Source organism: Balaenoptera physalus (genome assembly GCF_965194825.1).
Source record: "Balaenoptera physalus genome assembly, chromosome: 6".
In the NCBI taxonomy this organism is placed as follows: domain Eukaryota; kingdom Metazoa; phylum Chordata; class Mammalia; order Artiodactyla; family Balaenopteridae; genus Balaenoptera; species Balaenoptera physalus.
In genome coordinates, this window is record NC_138885.1 from 31,631,857 (window position 1) to 31,654,953 (window position 23,097).

Consider the following 23,097-nt stretch of genomic DNA (forward strand, 5'->3'; position numbering starts at 1 on the left):
GAAGGTTGCACTCTGGAATTTTTTGGTCGATTTTCGACCTCAGTATTTTTTGGAGGGCCGGTGTCATTTACAGACCTGCAATTGGTGAATATTTAGTGACCTTTTGCAGTGGGTTTAAAGCTGCTCTTGTGGGAAACGGCCACCAGGATGCAGCATTTCTCCAATCCCAAATCTGGGTACTAGGGCAGCAGAGCCATTCTGGAAGTTGTTTGCCTAGGTTTTAAATTTGGATGGAATGTGCCAGGAAAACCCCCCATAAGTTTATGTCTCATTACTCCTAGTTCGTTGTTTTAATTTTTTCAACTGGGGTAATGGTAAGAATGTTGTTCGTCCAACGTGTACACACTCTGGTTCATCTACATATTGTATATAACTATTTATGTAGAGATCCTCTTTCCGTGTAAATTATTACAGAGTGTTCCGTAATCCTTCCTTGCTATATGGTTGGTCTTTTTGATATATGTATATAATATGTATTTGTATACATATGGTAACGCTAATCTTCATTTATCCATTCCCCCCACCTTTCCTTTTAGATAAGCATAGTTTTTTTTTAATAAGTCTGTGATTGACTTTCTGTGTGGAAATATGTTCATTTGTGTCAGTTATTAGATAATGCCTATAAGTGATATCATAGGATATAGGACTTTTGCTTTCCAACTTACCTCATATTCTGTGATTATCTCCAAGATCATCTATGGTGCCTCAAAGAGCAGTGTTTCATTGTTTTCCAAGGCTAGTATTCATTGTGTACATGGACCACTTCTTCTTTATCGTTTCATCTGTTGATGGACATTTTGGTTGCTTCACTGTCTTGTCTATTGTGAATCAGGCTGCAGTGCAGCTTTTGCAGCCCAGGTCTTCTTCATTCTGGTCTTCTCAGGTGAGTGGCCCATTGGTGTGCCTGCTGGATTGAATGGTACCTCAATTTTTCCTTTTAAACGCAGCTCCTTTCTGTTGTCATTATTTGCGTTTAACCCTCTTACATCTCACCAGCAGCTAGAGGGTACACAGTTGTCTAAAACCTCTTCAGCATTTATTGTTTGTAGACTTTTTGCCAATGGTCAGTCGATTGGTGTGAGTTGAAAAGTTTTTGTAGATTACATTGCATGAGTCTAATACTTCCTGAGGCTGAGCTTTTATCCATTTTCCTTTCTTTAAAAAGAGAGTGAGTAAAACTTACGTCTTCATACTATCTTCGTGAACATTTTGCCTGTTTTGAATTCTTTTATCCATTCCCTACCTCAGCACAATTTTGAGGGCAGGTGTCCTTTACAGCCCTGTTTGCTTATGAATGGTAAGTGACTATTAGCTGTGGGTTAAAAGTTGCTCTTGCGGGAATCGGCCACAAGGCGGCAGCATTTCTCCTTTACCAAATCTGGTTACTAGGGCAACAGAGCCTTACTGGAAGTGGTGTTCTAGGTGTTAATTAGAATAGAATGTGCGAGGAAAAAGTCCTTTAAGTTTATGTCTCATTATTTCTTGTTGGTATTTTTAACTTAATTTTTATTTTTTATCACAGCAAACTTGATTACAATGTTTTGTTTGTTCTAGGTGTGCAAGATGTGGTTCTTTCACACATATACATATATCTATTCTTCTTCGGATCCTTTTCCCATGTAGGTTATGACACAATGTTGAGTAGTCTTCTCTTGGTATTGCATAGGTCTTTGGTGATTATATATTTCACATGTGTTTGTATCTCTCTGTTAACCTCAATATGGTAATGTATCCAATCCTCACACCTGTCCATTTGGTGAACCATAAGTTTTTTTAATGAATCTATGATAGTGTTTGAGGAAATATCTTTGTTTGTATCATTTTTTAGGTAACCCCTATATGTGATATGATAGGATATGTGTCTTTCGCTTTCTCACTTACTCCAAGTTGCATGATTACTTCTAGACTCATCTATGGTGCTGCAAATGGCATTGTATCATTTTTTCAGTAGCTCACATTCCATCTGTACAGGTAGCAGTTCTTCTTTGTCCACCCATCTGTCGATGGACTTTTTGGTTACTTCCATATCTTGGCTATTGTAATACTATGCAGTGCAGATTTGCGTGCCTGTGTCCTTCCAATTCTGTCTTCTTAGTTTATAGGTCCAGGAATAGGTCTGCTGGATCATATGCTAGCTCAATGTTTACCTTTTAAAGGCACCTCTGTTCTGTTCTCCTTAGTGGTTCTTTCCAGGTTATGTCCCACTTAATGTGGAGGGCATGTATTTCTTCCCAGCACCTTCAGGATTTATTCTTTGTAGTTTTTGCTGATGATTATTCTGAGTGGTGTGAGCTGATACCTCTTTGTGGTTGAATTTGCATGTGTCTCATAATGCGTTGAAATTGAGCTTTAAGACATGTCCTTTTAATTTTTCCAGCTGTGATTAGAGCTTATTTCTTCAAAGTGTTTTCTTAAAGTATGTGTCACCATTTGAAATATTTTGGCCATTATCTCCCTCAAGACATTTTGAGGGCAGGTTTCATTTACAGCCCTGCAGTACTTGTTCATATGAAGTGACATTAGCTCAGGCTTTAAACCTGCTTTTGCAGGTAACGGTCAGAGAGCGGCAGCCTTTCTACATTCCCCTTGCTCGTACTAGGGAAACAGACCTACCGGACAGTGGTGTTCTTCGGTTATAAATTAGAGTGCAATGTGCCCGGATAAACCCACAAATGTTGATGTCTCCTTGCTTTTGATTGTTTTTAAATTTAATTTATATTTATTATTAGAGTAATATTCCATTTTGTAAGTGGACCACTTCTTCTTGGTGCATTCCTCGGTTGATGGACATTTTCATTGCTTCCACGTGCTGGCTATGGTAAATCTTGCTGGCGTACAGGTTTGCCAGCCTGTGACTTTTTGATTCTCATTTTCTCAGGTGTTAGGCCAAGCAGTGGTTGTGGTTGATTGACTGGTAGCTCAATGTTTCCCTTTTCAAAGCACCTACACTGTGTTTTCATTAGTGGCTCTTTACATGCCACCCCTTACAAAAGAGGGTACGCATTTCTCCACACTCCCTTCACCGTTTATTTTTTGCAGCATTTTTCCTAATGGCCATTCTGACTGCTGTGAGCTGATAGGTTTTTGTATTATGGGTATGCATGTCATTAAATTTTTTTTAATTCGTCATATTCCTACCCCTTTTTCTTTTCTCTTAAAAGAAAAACCCGTGAGTACAATATAGCTCTTGAAATTGTCTTCTTCGAAGGTTGCCCTCTTGTGAAGTTTTTGGTCGATTTTTGACCCCAGAAATTTTCTGGAGGGCAAGTGTCATTTACAGAACGGCAAGTTGGTGAAAATTTAGTGACCTTTTGCAGTAGGTTCAAAGCTGCTGTTGTGGGAAACGGCCACAAGGAGGTAGCATTTCTCCATTCCCCAATCTGGGTACTAGGGCAGCAGAGCATTTCTGGAAGTCATTGTCCTAGGTTGTAAATTAGAATGGAATTTGCCAGGAGAAGTCCCCATAAGTTTATGTCTCATTACTTCTTCTTGGTTTTTAAATTTTTTTAATCTGGGTAAAGTTTAGAATATTGTTTGTCTTTGGTGTACGCAGTCTGGTTCCTTTGTACATTATGTATGTCTATTAATGTACAGATCCTCTTCCCATGTAAAATATTACAGTGTTCCGTTGACCTCCCTTGCTATATGTTCGGTCTTTTTGATACATGTATATAATATGTATTTGTATATGTATAGTAACACTAACCTTCATTTCTCAATTTGCCCCCTCCTTTCCTTTCAGATGAGCATAGTTTGATTTCTAAGCCTGTGAGTGTCTTTCTCTTTGGAAATATGTTCATCTGTGTCAGTTATTAGATAATGCCATAAGTGATAATATAGGATATAGGTGTTTTGCTGTCCGACCTACTTCATGTTTTGTGATTATCTCCAGGCTCATCTATGGTGCCACAAAGAGCAGTGCTTCAATGTTTTCCATGGCTAATATTCCATTGTGTACATGGACCACTTCTTCTTGGTGCATTCCTCTGTTGATGGACATTTTCGTTGCTTCCAAGTGTTGCCTATGGTAAATATTGCTGGAGTGCAGGATTGCCAGCCTGTGATTTTTGATTTTCATTTTCTCAGGTGATAGACCCAGCAGTGGGTATGATTGATTGACTGGTATGGTAGGTCAACGTTTACCTTTTCAAGGCACCTCAATTGTGCTTTCATTAGTGGCTCTTACCACATCCCCATTAGAATCGAGGGTACACATTTCTCCACAATCACGTCAGCATTTATTGTTTGCAGCATTTTTGTTGATGGCAGTTCTGACTGGTGTGAGCTGATAGGTTTTTGTAATTTGGGTTTACATGTCTGTAAAAATTCCTACAATTCATCATTTTTCCACGCCTTTTTCTTTTCTGTTAAAAGAAAAAAGAAAAAAAGTGTGAGTATAATATACCTCTTCAAATTTTCTTTTTGGAAGGTTGCACTCTGGAATTTTTTGGTCGATTTTCGACCTCAGTATTTTTTGGAGGGCCGGTGTCATTTACAGACCTGCAATTGGTGAATATTTAGTGACCTTTTGCAGTGGGTTTAAAGCTGCTCTTGTGGGAAACGGCCACCAGGATGCAGCATTTCTCCATTCCCAAATCTGGGTACTAGGGCAGCAGAGCCATTCTGGAAGTTGTTTGCCTAGGTTTTAAATTTGGATGGAATGTGCCAGGAAAACCCCCCATAAGTTTATGTCTCATTACTCCTAGTTCGTTGTTTTAATTTTTTCAACTGGGGTAATGGTAAGAATGTTGTTCGTCCAACGTGTACACACTCTGGTTCATCTACATATTGTATATAACTATTTATGTAGAGATCCTCTTTCCGTGTAAATTATTACAGAGTGTTCCGTAATCCTTCCTTGCTATATGGTTGGTCTTTTTGATATATGTATATAATATGTATTTGTATACATATGGTAACGCTAATCTTCATTTATCCATTCCCCCCACCTTTCCTTTTAGATAAGCATAGTTTTTTTTTAATAAGTCTGTGATTGACTTTCTGTGTGGAAATATGTTCATTTGTGTCAGTTATTAGATAACGCCTATAAGTGATATCATAGGATATAGGACTTTTGCTTTCCGACTTACCTCATGTTCTGTGATTATCTCCAAGATCATCTATGGTGCCTCAAAGAGCAGTGTTTCATTGTTTTCCAAGGCTAGTATTCATTGTGTACATGGACCACTTCTTCTTTATCGTTTCATCTGTTGATGGACATTTTGGTTGCTTCACTGTCTTGTCTATTGTGAATCAGGCTGCAGTGCAGCTTTTGCAGCCCAGGTCTTCTTCATTCTGGTCTTCTCAGGTGAGTGGCCCATTGGTGTGCCTGCTGGATTGAATGGTACCTCAATTTTTCCTTTTAAACGCAGCTCCTTTCTGTTGTCATTATTTGCGTTTAACCCTCTTACATCTCACCAGCAGCTAGAGGGTACACAGTTGTCTAAAACCTCTTCAGCATTTATTGTTTGTAGACTTTTTGCCAATGGTCAGTCGATTGGTGTGAGTTGAAAAGTTTTTGTAGATTAGATTGCATGAGTCTAATACTTCCTGAGGCTGAGCTTTTATCCATTTTCCTTTCTTTAAAAAGAGAGTGAGTAAAACTTACGTCTTCATACTATCTTCGTGAACATTTTGCCTGTTTTGAATTCTTTTATCCATTCCCTACCTCAGCACAATTTTGAGGGCAGGTGTCCTTTACAGCCCTGTTTGCTTATGAATGGTAAGTGACTATTAGCTGTGGGTTAAAAGTTGCTCTTGCGGGAATCGGCCACAAGGCGGCAGCATTTCTCCTTTACCAAATCTGGTTACTAGGGCAACAGAGCCTTACTGGAAGTGGTGTTCTAGGTGTTAATTAGAATAGAATGTGCGAGGAAAAAGCCCTTTAAGTTTATGTCTCATTATTTCTTGTTGGTATTTTTAACTTAATTTTTATTTTTTATCACAGCAAACTTGATTACAATGTTTTGTTTGTTCTAGGTGTGCAAGATGTGGTTCTTTCACACATATACATATATCTATTCTTCTTCGGATCCTTTTCCCATGTAGGTTATGACACAATGTTGAGTAGTCTTCTCTTGGTATTGCATAGGTCTTTGGTGATTATACATTTCACATGTGTTTGTATCTCTCTGTTAACCTCAATATGGTAATGTATCCAATCCTCACACCTGTCCATTTGGTGAACCATAAGTTTTTTTAATGAATCTATGATAGTGTTTGAGGAAATATCTTTGTTTGGATCATTTTTTAGGTAACCCCTATATGTGATATGATAGGATATGTGTCTTTCGCTTTCTCACTTACTCCAAGTTGCATGATTACTTCTAGACTCATCTATGGTGCTGCAAATGGCATTGTATCATTTTTTCAGTAGCTCACATTCCATCTGTACAGGTAGCAGTTCTTCTTTGTCCACCCATCTGTCGATGGACTTTTTGGTTACTTCCATATCTTGGCTATTGTAATACTATGCAGTGCAGATTTGCGTGCCTGTGTCCTTCCAATTCTGTCTTCTTAGTTTATAGGTCCAGGAATAGGTCTGCTGGATCATATGCTAGCTCAATGTTTACCTTTTAAAGGCACCTCTGTTCTGTTCTCCTTAGTGGTTCTTTCCAGGTTATGTCCCACTTAATGTGGAGGGCATGTATTTCTTCCCAGCACCTTCAGGATTTATTCTTTGTAGTTTTTGCTGATGATTATTCTGAGTGGTGTGAGCTGATACCTCTTTGTGGTTGAATTTGCATGTGTCTCATAATGCGTTGAAATTGAGCTTTAAGACATGTCCTTTTAATTTTTCCAGCTGTGATTAGAGCTTATTTCTTCAAAGTGTTTTCTTAAAGTATGTGTCACCATTTGAAATATTTTGGCCATTATCTCCCTCAAGACATTTTGAGGGCAGGTTTCATTTACAGCCCTGCAGTACTTGTTCATATGAAGTGACATTAGCTCAGGCTTTAAACCTGCTTTTGCAGGTAACGGTCAGAGAGCGGCAGCCTTTCTACATTCCCCTTGCTCGTACTAGGGAAACAGACCTACCGGACAGTGGTGTTCTTCGGTTATAAATTAGAGTGCAATGTGCCCGGATAAACCCACAAATGTTGATGTCTCCTTGCTTTTGATTGTTTTTAAATTTAATTTATATTTATTATTAGAGTAATATTCCATTTTGTAAGTGGACCACTTCTTCTTGGTGCATTCCTCGGTTGATGGACATTTTCATTGCTTCCACGTGCTGGCTATGGTAAATCTTGCTGGCGTACAGGTTTGCCAGCCTGTGACTTTTTGATTCTCATTTTCTCAGGTGTTAGGCCAAGCAGTGGTTGTGGTTGATTGACTGGTAGCTCAATGTTTCCCTTTTCAAAGCACCTACACTGTGTTTTCATTAGTGGCTCTTTACATGCCACCCCTTACAAAAGAGGGTACGCATTTCTCCACACTCCCTTCACCGTTTATTTTTTGCAGCATTTTTCCTAATGGCCATTCTGACTGCTGTGAGCTGATAGGTTTTTGTATTATGGGTATGCATGTCATTAAATTTTTTTTAATTCGTCATATTCCTACCCCTTTTTCTTTTCTCTTAAAAGAAAAACCCGTGAGTACAATATAGCTCTTGAAATTGTCTTCTTCGAAGGTTGCCCTCTTGTGAAGTTTTTGGTCGATTTTTGACCCCAGAAATTTTCTGGAGGGCAAGTGTCATTTACAGAACGGCAAGTTGGTGAAAATTTAGTGACCTTTTGCAGTAGGTTCAAAGCTGCTGTTGTGGGAAACGGCCACAAGGAGGTAGCATTTCTCCATTCCCCAATCTGGGTACTAGGGCAGCAGAGCATTTCTGGAAGTCATTGTCCTAGGTTGTAAATTAGAATGGAATTTGCCAGGAGAAGTCCCCATAAGTTTATGTCTCATTACTTCTTCTTGGTTTTTAAATTTTTTTAATCTGGGTAAAGTTTAGAATATTGTTTGTCTTTGGTGTACGCAGTCTGGTTCCTTTGTACATTATGTATGTCTATTAATGTACAGATCCTCTTCCCATGTAAAATATTACAGTGTTCCGTTGACCTCCCTTGCTATATGTTCGGTCTTTTTGATACATGTATATAATATGTATTTGTATATGTATAGTAACACTAACCTTCATTTCTCAATTTGCCCCCTCCTTTCCTTTCAGATGAGCATAGTTTGATTTCTAAGCCTGTGAGTGTCTTTCTCTTTGGAAATATGTTCATCTGTGTCAGTTATTAGATAATGCCATAAGTGATAATATAGGATATAGGTGTTTTGCTGTCCGACCTACTTCATGTTTTGTGATTATCTCCAGGCTCATCTATGGTGCCACAAAGAGCAGTGCTTCAATGTTTTCCATGGCTAATATTCCATTGTGTACATGGACCACTTCTTCTTGGTGCATTCCTCTGTTGATGGACATTTTCGTTGCTTCCAAGTGTTGCCTATGGTAAATATTGCTGGAGTGCAGGATTGCCAGCCTGTGATTTTTGATTTTCATTTTCTCAGGTGATAGACCCAGCAGTGGGTATGATTGATTGACTGGTATGGTAGGTCAACGTTTACCTTTTCAAGGCACCTCAATTGTGCTTTCATTAGTGGCTCTTACCACATCCCCATTAGAATCGAGGGTACACATTTCTCCACAATCACGTCAGCATTTATTGTTTGCAGCATTTTTGTTGATGGCAGTTCTGACTGGTGTGAGCTGATAGGTTTTTGTAATTTGGGTTTACATGTCTGTAAAAATTCCTACAATTCGTCATTTTTCCACGCCTTTTTCTTTTCTGTTAAAAGAAAAAAGAAAAAAAGTGTGAGTATAATATACCTCTTCAAATTTTATTTTTGGAAGGTTGCACTCTGGAATTTTTTGGTCGATTTTCGACCTCAGTATTTTTTGGAGGGCCGGTGTCATTTACAGACCTGCAATTGGTGAATATTTAGTGACCTTTTGCAGTGGGTTTAAAGCTGCTCTTGTGGGAAACGGCCACCAGGATGCAGCATTTCTCCATTCCCAAATCTGGGTACTAGGGCAGCAGAGCCATTCTGGAAGTTGTTTGCCTAGGTTTTAAATTTGGATGGAATGTGCCAGGAAAACCCCCCATAAGTTTATGTCTCATTACTCCTAGTTCGTTGTTTTAATTTTTTCAACTCGGGTAATGGTAAGAATGTTGTTCGTCCAACGTGTACACACTCTGGTTCATCTACATATTGTATATAACTATTTATGTAGAGATCCTCTTTCCGTGTAAATTATTACAGAGTGTTCCGTAATCCTTCCTTGCTATATGGTTGGTCTTTTTGATATATGTATATAATATGTATTTGTATACATATGGTAACGCTAATCTTCATTTATCCATTCCCCCCCCTTTCCTTTTAGATAAGCATAGTTTTTTTTTTAATAAGTCTGTGATTGACTTTCTGTGTGGAAATATGTTCATTTGTGTCAGTTATTAGATAACGTCTATAAGTGATATCATAGGATATAGGACTTTTGCTTTCCGACTTACCTCATGTTCTGTGATTATCTCCAAGATCATCTATGGTGCCTCAAAGAGCAGTGTTTCATTGTTTTCCATGGCTAGTATTCATTGTGTACATGGACCACTTCTTCTTTATCGTTTCATCTGTTGATGGACATTTTGGTTGCTTCACTGTCTTGTCTATTGTGAATCAGGCTGCAGTGCAGCTTTTGCAGCCCGGGTCTTCTTCATTCTGGTCTTCTCAGGTGAGTGGCCCATTGGTGTGCCTGCTGGATTGAATGGTACCTCAATTTTTCCTTTTAAACGCAGCTCCTTTCTGTTGTCATTATTTGCGTTTAACCCTCTTACATCTAACCAGCAGCTAGAGGGTACACAGTTCTCTAAAACCACTTCAGCATTTATTGTTTGTAGACTTTTTGCCAATGGTCAGTCGATTGGTGTGAGTTGAAAAGTTTTTGTAGATTAGATTGCATGAGTCTAATACTTCCTGAGGCTGAGCTTTTATCCATTTTCCTTTCTTTAAAAAGAGAGTGAGTAAAACTTACGTCTTCATACTATCTTCGTGAACATTTTGCCTGTTTTGAATTCTTTTATCCATTCCCTACCTCAGCACAATTTTGAGGGCAGGTGTCCTTTACAGCCCTGTTTGCTTATGAATGGTAAGTGACTATTAGCTGTGGGTTAAAAGTTGCTCTTGCGGGAATCGGCCACAAGGCGGCAGCATTTCTCCTTTACCAAATCTGGTTACTAGGGCAACAGAGCCTTACTGGAAGTGGTGTTCTAGGTGTTAATTAGAATAGAATGTGCGAGGAAAAAGCCCTTTAAGTTTATGTCTCATTATTTCTTGTTGGTATTTTTAACTTAATTTTTATTTTTTGTCACAGCAAACTTGATTACAATGTTTTGTTTGTTCTAGGTGTGCAAGATGTGGTTCTTTCACACATATATATATATCTATTCTTCTTCGGATCCTTTTCCCATGTAGGTTATGACACAATGTTGAGTAGTCTTCTCTTGGTATTGCATAGGTCTTTGGTGATTATATATTTCACATGTGTTTGTATCTCTCTGTTAACCTCAATATGGTAATGTATCCAATCCTCACACCTGTCCATTTGGTGAACCATAAGTTTTTTTAATGAATCTATGATAGTGTTTGTGGAAATATCTTTGTTTGTATCATTTTTTAGGTAACCCCTATATGTGATATGATAGGATATGTGTCTTTCGCTTTCTCACTTACTCCAAGTTGCATGATTACTTCTAGACTCATCTATGGTGCTGCAAATGGCATTGTATCATTTTTTCAGTAGCTCACATTCCATCTGTACAGGTAGCAGTTCTTCTTTGTCCACCCATCTGTCGATGGACTTTTTGGTTACTTCCATATCTTGGCTATTGTAATACTATGCAGTGCAGATTTGCGTGCCTGTGTCCTTCCAATTCTGTCTTCTTAGTTTATAGGTCCAGGAATAGGTCTGCTGGATCATATGCTAGCTCAATGTTTACCTTTTAAAGGCACCTCTGTTCTGTTCTCCTTAGTGGTTCTTTCCAGGTTATGTCCCACTTAATGTGGAGGGCATGTATTTCTTCCCAGCACCTTCAGGATTTATTCTTTGTAGTTTTTGCTGATGATTATTCTGAGTGGTGTGAGCTGATACCTCTTTGTGGTTGAATTTGCATGTGTCTCATAATGCGTTGAAATTGAGCTTTAAGACATGTCCTTTTAATTTTTCCAGCTGTGATTAGAGCTTATTTCTTCAAAGTGTTTTCTTAAAGTATGTGTCACCATTTGAAATATTTTGGCCATTATCTCCCTCAAGACATTTTGAGGGCAGGTTTCATTTACAGCCCTGCAGTACTTGTTCATATGAAGTGACATTAGCTCAGGCTTTAAACCTGCTTTTGCAGGTAACGGTCAGAGAGCGGCAGCCTTTCTACATTCCCCTTGCTCGTACTAGGGAAACAGACCTACCGGACAGTGGTGCTCTTCGGTTATAAATTAGAGTGCAATGTGCCCGGATAAACCCACAAATGTTGATGTCTCCTTGCTTTTGATTGTTTTTAAATTTAATTTATATTTATTATTAGAGTAATATTCCATTTTGTAAGTGGACCACTTCTTCTTGGTGCATTCCTCGGTTGATGGACATTTTCATTGCTTCCACGTGCTGGCTATGGTAAATCTTGCTGGCGTACAGGTTTGCCAGCCTGTGACTTTTTGATTCTCATTTTCTCAGGTGTTAGGCCAAGCAGTGGTTGTGGTTGATTGACTGGTAGCTCAATGTTTCCCTTTTCAAAGCACCTACACTGTGTTTTCATTAGTGGCTCTTTACATGCCACCCCTTACAAAAGAGGGTACGCATTTCTCCACACTCCCTTCACCGTTTATTTTTTGCAGCATTTTTCCTAATGGCCATTCTGACTGCTGTGAGCTGATAGGTTTTTGTATTATGGATATGCATGTCATTAAATTTTTTTTAATTCGTCATATTCCTACCCCTTTTTCTTTTCTCTTAAAAGAAAAACCCGTGAGTACAATATAGCTCTTGAAATTGTCTTCTTCGAAGGTTGCCCTCTTGTGAAGTTTTTGGTCGATTTTTGACCCCAGAAATTTTCTGGAGGGCAAGTGTCATTTACAGAACGGCAAGTTGGTGAAAATTTAGTGACCTTTTGCAGTAGGTTCAAAGCTGCTGTTGTGGGAAACGGCCACAAGGAGGTAGCATTTCTCCATTCCCCAATCTGGGTACTAGGGCAGCAGAGCATTTCTGGAAGTCATTGTCCTAGGTTGTAAATTAGAATGGAATTTGCCAGGAGAAGTCCCCATAAGTTTATGTCTCATTACTTCTTCTTGGTTTTTAATTTTTTTTAATCTGGGTAAAGTTTAGAATATTGTTTGTCTTTGGTGTACGCAGTCTGGTTCCTTTGTACATTATGTATGTCTATTAATGTACAGATCCTCTTCCCATGTAAAATATTACAGTGTTCCGTTGACCTCCCTTGCTATATGTTCGGTCTTTTTGATACATGTATATAATATGTATTTGTATATGTATAGTAACACTAACCTTCATTTCTCAATTTCCCCCCTCCTTTCCTTTCAGATGAGCATAGTTTGATTTCTAAGCCTGTGAGTGTCTTTCTCTTTGGAAATATGTTCATCTGTGTCAGTTATTAGATAATGCCATAAGTGATAATATAGGATATAGGTGTTTTGCTGTCCGACCTACTTCATGTTTTGTGATTATGTCCAGGCTCATCTATGGTGCCTCAAAGAGCAGTGCTTCAATGTTTTCCATGGCTAATATTCCATTGTGTACATGGACCACTTCTTCTTGGTGCATTCCTCTGTTGATGGACATTTTCGTTGCTTCCAAGTGTTGCCTATGGTAAATATTGCTGGAGTGCAGGATTGCCAGCCTGTGATTTTTGATTTTCATTTTCTCAGGTGATAGACCCAGCAGTGGGTATGATTGATTGACTGGTATGGTAGGTCAACGTTTACCTTTTCAAGGCACCTCAATTGTGCTTTCATTAGTGGCTCTTACCACATCCCCATTAGAATCGAGGGTACACATTTCTCCACAATCACGTCAGCATTTATTGTTTGCAGCATTTTTGTTGATGGCAGTTCTGACTGGTGTGAGCTGATAGGTTTTTGTAATTTGGGTTTACATGTCTGTAAAAATTCCTACAATTCGTCATTTTTCCACGCCTTTTTCTTTTCTGTTAAAAGAAAAAAGAAAAAAAGTGTGAGTATAATATACCTCTTCAAATTTTCTTTTTGGAAGGTTGCACTCTGGAATTTTTTGGTCGATTTTCGACCTCAGTATTTTTTGGAGGGCCGGTGTCATTTACAGACCTGCAATTGGTGAATATTTAGTGACCTTTTGCAGTGGGTTTAAAGCTGCTCTTGTGGGAAACGGCCACCAGGATGCAGCATTTCTCCATTCCCAAATCTGGGTACTAGGGCAGCAGAGCCATTCTGGAAGTTGTTTGCCTAGGTTTTAAATTTGGATGGAATGTGCCAGGAAAACCCCCCATAAGTTTATGTCTCATTACTCCTAGTTCGTTGTTTTAATTTTTTCAACTCGGGTAATGGTAAGAATGTTGTTCGTCCAACGTGTACACACTCTGGTTCATCTACATATTGTATATAACTATTTATGTAGAGATCCTCTTTCCGTGTAAATTATTACAGAGTGTTCCGTAATCCTTCCTTGCTATATGGTTGGTCTTTTTGATATATGTATATAATATGTATTTGTATACATATGGTAACGCTAATCTTCATTTATCCATTCCCCCCACCTTTCCTTTTAGATAAGCATAGTTTTTTTTAATAAGTCTGTGATTGACTTTCTGTGTGGAAATATGTTCATTTGTGTCAGTTATTAGATAACGCCTATAAGTGATATCATAGGATATAGGACTTTTGCTTTCCGACTTACCTCATGTTCTGTGATTATCTCCAAGATCATCTATGGTGCCTCAAAGAGCAGTGTTTCATTGTTTTCCAAGGCTAGTATTCATTGTGTACATGGACCACTTCTTCTTTATCGTTTCATCTGTTGATGGACATTTTGGTTGCTTCACTGTCTTGTCTATTGTGAATCAGGCTGCAGTGCAGCTTTTGCAGCCCAGGTCTTCTTCATTCTGGTCTTCTCAGGTGAGTGGCCCATTGGTGTGCCTGCTGGATTGAATGGTACCTCAATTTTTCCTTTTAAACGCAGCTCCTTTCTGTTGTCATTATTTGCGTTTAACCCTCTTACATCTCACCAGCAGCTAGAGGGTACACAGTTGTCTAAAACCTCTTCAGCATTTATTGTTTGTAGACTTTTTGCCAATGGTCAGTCGATTGGTGTGAGTTGAAAAGTTTTTGTAGATTAGATTGCATGAGTCTAATACTTCCTGAGGCTGAGCTTTTATCCATTTTCCTTTCTTTAAAAAGAGAGTGAGTAAAACTTACGTCTTCATACTATCTTCGTGAACATTTTGCCTGTTTTGAATTCTTTTATCCATTCCCTACCTCAGCACAATTTTGAGGGCAGGTGTCCTTTACAGCCCTGTTTGCTTATGAATGGTAAGTGACTATTAGCTGTGGGTTAAAAGTTGCTCTTGCGGGAATCGGCCACAAGGCGGCAGCATTTCTCCTTTACCAAATCTGGTTACTAGGGCAACAGAGCCTTACTGGAAGTGGTGTTCTAGGTGTTAATTAGAATAGAATGTGCGAGGAAAAAGCCCTTTAAGTTTATGTCTCATTATTTCTTGTTGGTATTTTTAACTTAATTTTTATTTTTTATCACAGCAAACTTGATTACAATGTTTTGTTTGTTCTAGGTGTGCAAGATGTGGTTCTTTCACACATATACATATATCTATTCTTCTTCGGATCCTTTTCCCATGTAGGTTATGACACAATGTTGAGTAGTCTTCTCTTGGTATTGCATAGGTCTTTGGTGATTATATATTTCACATGTGTTTGTATCTCTCTGTTAACCTCAATATGGTAATGTATCCAATCCTCACACCTGTCCATTTGGTGAACCATAAGTTTTTTTAATGAATCTATGATAGTGTTTGTGGAAATATCTTTGTTTGTATCATTTTTTAGGTAACCCCTATACGTGATATGATAGGATATGTGTCTTTCGCTTTCTCACTTACTCCAAGTTGCATGATTACTTCTCGACTCATCTATGGTGCTGCAAATGGCATTGTATCATTTTTTCAGTAGCTCACATTCCATCTGTACAGGTAGCAGTTCTTCTTTGTCCACCCATCTGTCGATGGACTTTTTGGTTACTTCCATATCTTGGCTATTGTAATACTATGCAGTGCAGATTTGCGTGCCTGTGTCCTTCCAATTCTGTCTTCTTAGTTTATAGGTCCAGGAATAGGTCTGCTGGATCATATGCTAGCTCAATGTTTACCTTTTAAAGGCACCTCTGTTCTGTTCTCCTTAGTGGTTCTTTCCAGGTTATGTCCCACTTAATGTGGAGGGCATGTATTTCTTCCCAGCACCTTCAGGATTTATTCTTTGTAGTTTTTGCTGATGATTATTCTGAGTGGTGTGAGCTGATACCTCTTTGTGGTTGAATTTGCATGTGTCTCATAATGCGTTGAAATTGAGCTTTAAGACATGTCCTTTTAATTTTTCCAGCTGTGATTAGAGCTTATTTCTTCAAAGTGTTTTCTTAAAGTATGTGTCACCATTTGAAATATTTTGGCCATTATCTCCCTCAAGACATTTTGAGGGCAGGTTTCATTTACAGCCCTGCAGTACTTGTTCATATGAAGTGACATTAGCTCAGGCTTTAAACCTGCTTTTGCAGGTAACGGTCAGAGAGCGGCAGCCTTTCTACATTCCCCTTGCTCGTACTAGGGAAACAGACCTACCGGACAGTGGTGTTCTTCGGTTATAAATTAGAGTGCAATGTGCCCGGATAAACCCACAAATGTTGATGTCTCCTTGCTTTTGATTGTTTTTAAATTTAATTTATATTTATTATTACAGTAATATTCCATTTTGTAAGTGGACCACTTCTTCTTGGTGCATTCCTCGGTTGATGGACATTTTCATTGCTTCCACGTGCTGGCTATGGTAAATCTTGCTGGCGTACAGGTTTGCCAGCCTGTGACTTTTTGATTCTCATTTTCTCAGGTGTTAGGCCAAGCAGTGGTTGTGGTTGATTGACTGGTAGCTCAATGTTTCCCTTTTCAAAGCACCTACACTGTGTTTTCATTAGTGGCTCTTTACATGCCACCCCTTACAAAAGAGGGTACGCATTTCTCCACACTCCCTTCACCGTTTATTTTTTGCAGCATTTTTCCTAATGGCCATTCTGACTGCTGTGAGCTGATAGGTTTTTGTATTATGGGTATGCATGTCATTAAATTTTTTTTAATTCGTCATATTCCTACCCCTTTTTCTTTTCTCTTAAAAGAAAAACCCGTGAGTACAATATAGCTCTTGAAATTGTCTTCTTCGAAGGTTGCCCTCTTGTGAAGTTTTTGGTCGATTTTTGACCCCAGAAATTTTCTGGAGGGCAAGTGTCATTTACAGAACGGCAAGTTGGTGAAAATTTAGTGACCTTTTGCAGTAGGTTCAAAGCTGCTGTTGTGGGAAACGGCCACAAGGAGGTAGCATTTCTCCATTCCCCAATCTGGGTACTAGGGCAGCAGAGCATTTCTGGAAGTCATTGTCCTAGGTTGTAAATTAGAATGGAATTTGCCAGGAGAAGTCCCCATAAGTTTATGTCTCATTACTTCTTCTTGGTTTTTAAATTTTTTTAATCTGGGTAAAGTTTAGAATATTGTTTGTCTTTGGTGTACGCAGTCTGGTTCCTTTGTACATTATGTATGTCTATTAATGTACAGATCCTCTTCCCATGTAAAATATTACAGTGTTCCGTTGACCTCCCTTGCTATATGTTCGGTCTTTGTGATACATGTATATAATATGTATTTGTATATGTATAGTAACACTAACCTTCATTTCTCAATTTGCCCCCTCCTTTCCTTTCAGATGAGCATAGTTTGATTTCTAAGCCTGTGAGTGTCTTTCTCTTTGGAAATATGTTCATCTGTGTCAGTTATTAGATAATGCCATAAGTGATAATATAGGATATAGGTGTTTTGCTGTCCGACCTACTTCATGTTTTGTGATTATCTCCAGGCTCATCTATGGTGCCTCAAAGAGCAGTGCTTCAATGTTTTCCATGGCTAATATTCCATTGTGTACATGGACCACTTCTTCTTGGTGCATTCCTCTGTTGATGGACATTTTCGTTGCTTCCAAGTGTTGCCTATGGTAAATATTGCTGGAGTGCAGGATTGCCAGCCTGTGATTTTTGATTTTCATTTTCTCAGGTGATAGACCCAGCAGTGGGTATGATTGATTGACTGGTATGGTAGGTCAACGTTTACCTTTTCAAGGCACCTCAATTGTGCTTTCATTAGTGGCTCTTACCACATCCCCATTAAAATCGAGGGTACACATTTCTCCACAATCACGTCAGCATTTATTGTTTGCAGCATTTTTGTTGATGGCAGTTCTGACTGGTGTGAGCTGATAGGTTTTTGTAATTTGGGTTTACATGTCTGTAAAAATTCCTACAATTCGTCATTTTTCCACGCCTTTTTCTTTTCTGTTAAAAGAAAAAAGAAAAAAAAGTGTGAGTATAATATACCTCTTCAAACTTTCTTTTTGGAAGGTTGCACTCTGGAATTTTTTGGTCGATTTTCGACCTCAGTATTTTTTGGAGGGCCGGTGTCATTTACAGACCTGCAATTGGTGAATATTTAGTGACCTTTTGCAGTGGGTTTAAAGCTGCTCTTGTGGGAAACGGCCACCAGGATGCAGCATTTCTCCATTCCCAAATCTGTGTACTAGGGCAGCAGAGCCATTCTGGAAGTTGTTTGCCTAGGTTTTAAATTTGGATGGAATGTGCCAGGAAAACCCCCCATAAGTTTATGTCTCATTACTCCTAGTTCGTTGTTTTAATTTTTTCAACTGGGGTAATGGTAAGAATGTTGTTCGTCCAACGTGTACACACTCTGGTTCATCTACATATTGTATATAACTATTTATGTAGAGATCCTCTTTCCGTGTAAATTATTACAGAGTGTTCCGTAATCCTTCCTTGCTATATGGTTGGTCTTTTTGATATATGTATATAATATGTATTTGTATACATATGGTAACGCTAATCTTCATTTATCCATTCCCCCCACCTTTCCTTTTAGATAAGCATAGTTTTTTTTAATAAGTCTGTGATTGACTTTCTGTGTGGAAATATGTTCATTTGTGTCAGTTATTAGATAACGCCTATAAGTGATATCATAGGATATAGGACTTTTGCTTTCCAACTTACCTCATGTTCTGTGATTATCTCCAAGATCATCTATGGTGCCTCAAAGAGCAGTGTTTCATTGTTTTCCAAGGCTAGTATTCATTGTGTACATGGACCACTTCTTCTTTATCGTTTCATCTGTTGATGGACATTTTGGTTGCTTCACTGTCTTGTCTATTGTGAATCAGGCTGCAGTGCAGCTTTTGCAGCCCAGGTCTTCTTCATTCTGGTCTTCTCAGGTGAGTGGCCCATTGGTGTGCCTGATGGATTGAATGGTACCTCAATTTTTCCTTTTAAACGCAGCTCCTTTCTGTTGTCATTATTTGCGTTTAACCCTCTTACATCTTACCAGCAGCTAGAGGGTACACAGTTCTCTAAAACCTCTTCAGCATTTATTGTTTGTAGACTTTTTGCCAATGGTCAGTCGATTGGTGTGAGTTGAAAAGTTTTTGTAGATTAGATTGCATGAGTCTAATACTTCCTGAGGCTGAGCTTTTATCCATTTTCCTTTCTTTAAAAAGAGAGTGAGTAAAACTTACGTCTTCATACTATCTTCGTGAACATTTTGCCTGTTTTGAATTCTTTTATCCATTCCCTACCTCAGCACAATTTTGAGGGCAGGTGTCCTTTACAGCCCTGTTTGCTTATGAATGGTAAGTGACTATTAGCTGTGGGTTAAAAGTTGCTCTTGCGGGAATCGGCCACAAGGCGGCAGCATTTCTCCTTTACCAAATCTGGTTACTAGGGCAACAGAGCCTTACTGGAAGTGGTGTTCTAGGTGTTAATTAGAACAGAATGTGCGAGGAAAAAGCCCTTTAAGTTTATGTCTCATTATTTCTTGTTGGTATTTTTAACTTAATTTTTATTTTTTATCACAGCAAACTTGATTACAATGTTTTGTTTGTTCTAGGTGTGCAAGATGTGGTTCTTTCACACATATACATATATCTATTCTTCTTCGGATCCTTTTCCCATGTAGGTTATGACACAATGTTGAGTAGTCTTCTCTTGGTATTGCATAGGTCTTTGGTGATTATATATTTCACATGTGTTTGTATCTCTCTGTTAACCTCAATATGGTAATGTATCCAATCCTCACACCTGTCCATTTGGTGAACCATAAGTTTTTTTAATGAATCTATGATAGTGTTTGTGGAAATATCTTTGTTTGTATCATTTTTTAGGTAACCCCTATATGTGATATGATAGGATATGTGTCTTTCGCTTTCTCACTTACTCCAAGTTGCATGATTACTTCTAGACTCATCTATGGTGCTGCAAATGGCATTGTATCATTTTTTCAGTAGCTCACATTCCATCTGTACAGGTAGCAGTTCTTCTTTGTCCACCCATCTGTCGATGGACTTTTTGGTTACTTCCATATCTTGGCTATTGTAATACTATGCAGTGCAGATTTGCGTGCCTGTGTCCTTCCAATTCTGTCTTCTTAGTTTATAGGTCCAGGAATAGGTCTGCTGGATCATATGCTAGCTCAATGTTTACCTTTTAAAGGCACCTCTGTTCTGTTCTCCTTAGTGGTTCTTTCCAGGTTATGTCCCACTTAATGTGGAGGGCATGTATTTCTTCCCAGCACCTTCAGGATTTATTCTTTGTAGTTTTTGCTGATGATTATTCTGAGTGGTGTGAGCTGATACCTCTTTGTGGTTGAATTTGCATGTGTCTCATAATGCGTTGAAATTGAGCTTTAAGACATGTCCTTTTAATTTTTCCAGCTGTGATTAGAGCTTATTTCTTCAAAGTGTTTTCTTAAAGTATGTGTCACCATTTGAAATATTTTGGCCATTATCTCCCTCAAGACATTTTGAGGGCAGGTTTCATTTACAGCCCTGCAGTACTTGTTCATATGAAGTGACATTAGCTCAGGCTTTAAACCTGCTTTTGCAGGTAACGGTCAGAGAGCGGCAGCCTTTCTACATTCCCCTTGCTCGTACTAGGGAAACAGACCTACCGGACAGTGGTGCTCTTCGGTTATAAATTAGAGTGCAATGTGCCCGGATAAACCCACAAATGTTGATGTCTCCTTGCTTTTGATTGTTTTTAAATTTAATTTATATTTATTATTAGAGTAATATTCCATTTTGTAAGTGGACCACTTCTTCTTGGTGCATTCCTCGGTTGATGGACATTTTCATTGCTTCCACGTGCTGGCTATGGTAAATCTTGCTGGCGTACAGGTTTGCCAGCCTGTGACTTTTTGATTCTCATTTTCTCAGGTGTTAGGCCAAGCAGTGGTTGTGGTTGATTGACTGGTAGCTCAATGTTTCCCTTTTCAAAGCACCTACACTGTGTTTTCATTAGTGGCTCTTTACATGCCACCCCTTACAAAAGAGGGTACGCATTTCTCCACACTCCCTTCACCGTTTATTTTTTGCAGCATTTTTCCTAATGGCCATTCTGACTGCTGTGAGCTGATAGGTTTTTGTATTATGGGTATGCATGTCATTAAATTTTTTTTAATTCGTCATATTCCTACCCCTTTTTCTTTTCTCTTAAAAGAAAAACCCGTGAGTACAATATAGCTCTTGAAATTGTCTTCTTCGAAGGTTGCCCTCTTGTGAAGTTTTTGGTCGATTTTTGACCCCAGAAATTTTCTGGAGGGCAAGTGTCATTTACAGAACGGCAAGTTGGTGAAAATTTAGTGACCTTTTGCAGTAGGTTCAAAGCTGCTGTTGTGGGAAACGGCCACAAGGAGGTAGCATTTCTCCATTCCCCAATCTGGGTACTAGGGCAGCAGAGCAATTCTGGAAGTCATTGTCCTAGGGTGTAAATTAGAATGGAATTTGCCAGGAGAAGTCCCCATAAGTTTATGTCTCATTACTTCTTCTTGGTTTTTAAATTTTTTTAATCTGGGTAAAGTTTAGAATATTGTTTGTCTTTGGTGTACGCAGTCTGGTTCCTTTGTACATTATGTATGTCTATTAATGTACAGATCCTCTTCCCATGTAAAATATTACAGTGTTCCGTTGACCTCCCTTGCTATATGTTCGGTCTTTGTGATACATGTATATAATATGTATTTGTATATGTATAGTAACACTAACCTTCATTTCTCAATTTCCCCCCTCCTTTCCTTTCAGATGAGCATAGTTTGATTTCTAAGCCTGTGAGTGTCTTTCTCTTTGGAAATATGTTCATCTGTGTCAGTTATTAGATAATGCCATAAGTGATAATATAGGATATAGGTGTTTTGCTGTCCGACCTACTTCATGTTTTGTGATTATCTCCAGGCTCATCTATGGTGCCTCAAAGAGCAGTGCTTCAATGTTTTCCATGGCTAATATTCCATTGTGTACATGGACCACTTCTTCTTGGTGCATTCCTCTGTTGATGGACATTTTCGTTGCTTCCAAGTGTTGCCTATGGTAAATATTGCTGGAGTGCAGGATTGCCAGCCTGTGATTTTTGATTTTCATTTTCTCAGGTGATAGACCCAGCAGTGGGTATGATTGATTGACTGGTATGGTAGGTCAACGTTTACCTTTTCAAGGCACCTCAATTGTGCTTTCATTAGTGGCTCTTACCACATCCCCATTAGAATCGAGGGTACACATTTCTCCACAATCACGTCAGCATTTATTGTTTGCAGCATTTTTGTTGATGGCAGTTCTGACTGGTGTGAGCTGATAGGTTTTTGTAATTTGGGTTTACATGTCTGTAAAAATTCCTACAATTCGTCATTTTTCCACGCCTTTTTCTTTTCTGTTAAAAGAAAAAAGAAAAAAAGTGTGAGTATAATATACCTCTTCAAATTTTCTTTTTGGAAGGTTGCACTCTGGAATTTTTTGGTCGATTTTCGACCTCAGTATTTTTTGGAGGGCCGGTGTCATTTACAGACCTGCAATTGGTGAATATTTAGTGACCTTTTGCAGTGGGTTTAAAGCTGCTCTTGTGGGAAACGGCCACCAGGATGCAGCATTTCTCCATTCCCAAATCTGGGTACTAGGGCAGCAGAGCCATTCTGGAAGTTGTTTGCCTAGGTTTTAAATTTGGATGGAATGTGCCAGGAAAACCCCCCATAAGTTTATGTCTCATTACTCCTAGTTCGTTGTTTTAATTTTTTCAACTCGGGTAATGGTAAGAATGTTGTTCGTCCAACGTGTACACACTCTGGTTCATCTACATATTGTATATAACTATTTATGTAGAGATCCTCTTTCCGTGTAAATTATTACAGAGTGTTCCGTAATCCTTCCTTGCTATATGGTTGGTCTTTTTGATATATGTATATAATATGTATTTGTATACATATGGTAACGCTAATCTTCATTTATCCATTCCCCCCACCTTTCCTTTTAGATAAGCATAGTTTTTTTTAATAAGTCTGTGATTGACTTTCTGTGTGGAAATATGTTCATTTGTGTCAGTTATTAGATAACGCCTATAAGTGATATCATAGGATATAGGACTTTTGCTTTCCGACTTACCTCATGTTCTGTGATTATCTCCAAGATCATCTATGGTGCCTCAAAGAGCAGTGTTTCATTGTTTTCCAAGGCTAGTATTCATTGTGTACATGGACCACTTCTTCTTTATCGTTTCATCTGTTGGTGGACATTTTGGTTGCTTCACTGTCTTGTCTATTGTGAATCAGGCTGCAGTGCAGCTTTTGCAGCCCGGGTCTTCTTCATTCTGGTCTTCTCAGGTGAGTGGCCCATTGGTGTGCCTGCTGGATGGAATGGTACCTCAATTTTTCCTTTTAAACGCAGCTCCTTTCTGTTGTCATTATTTGCGTT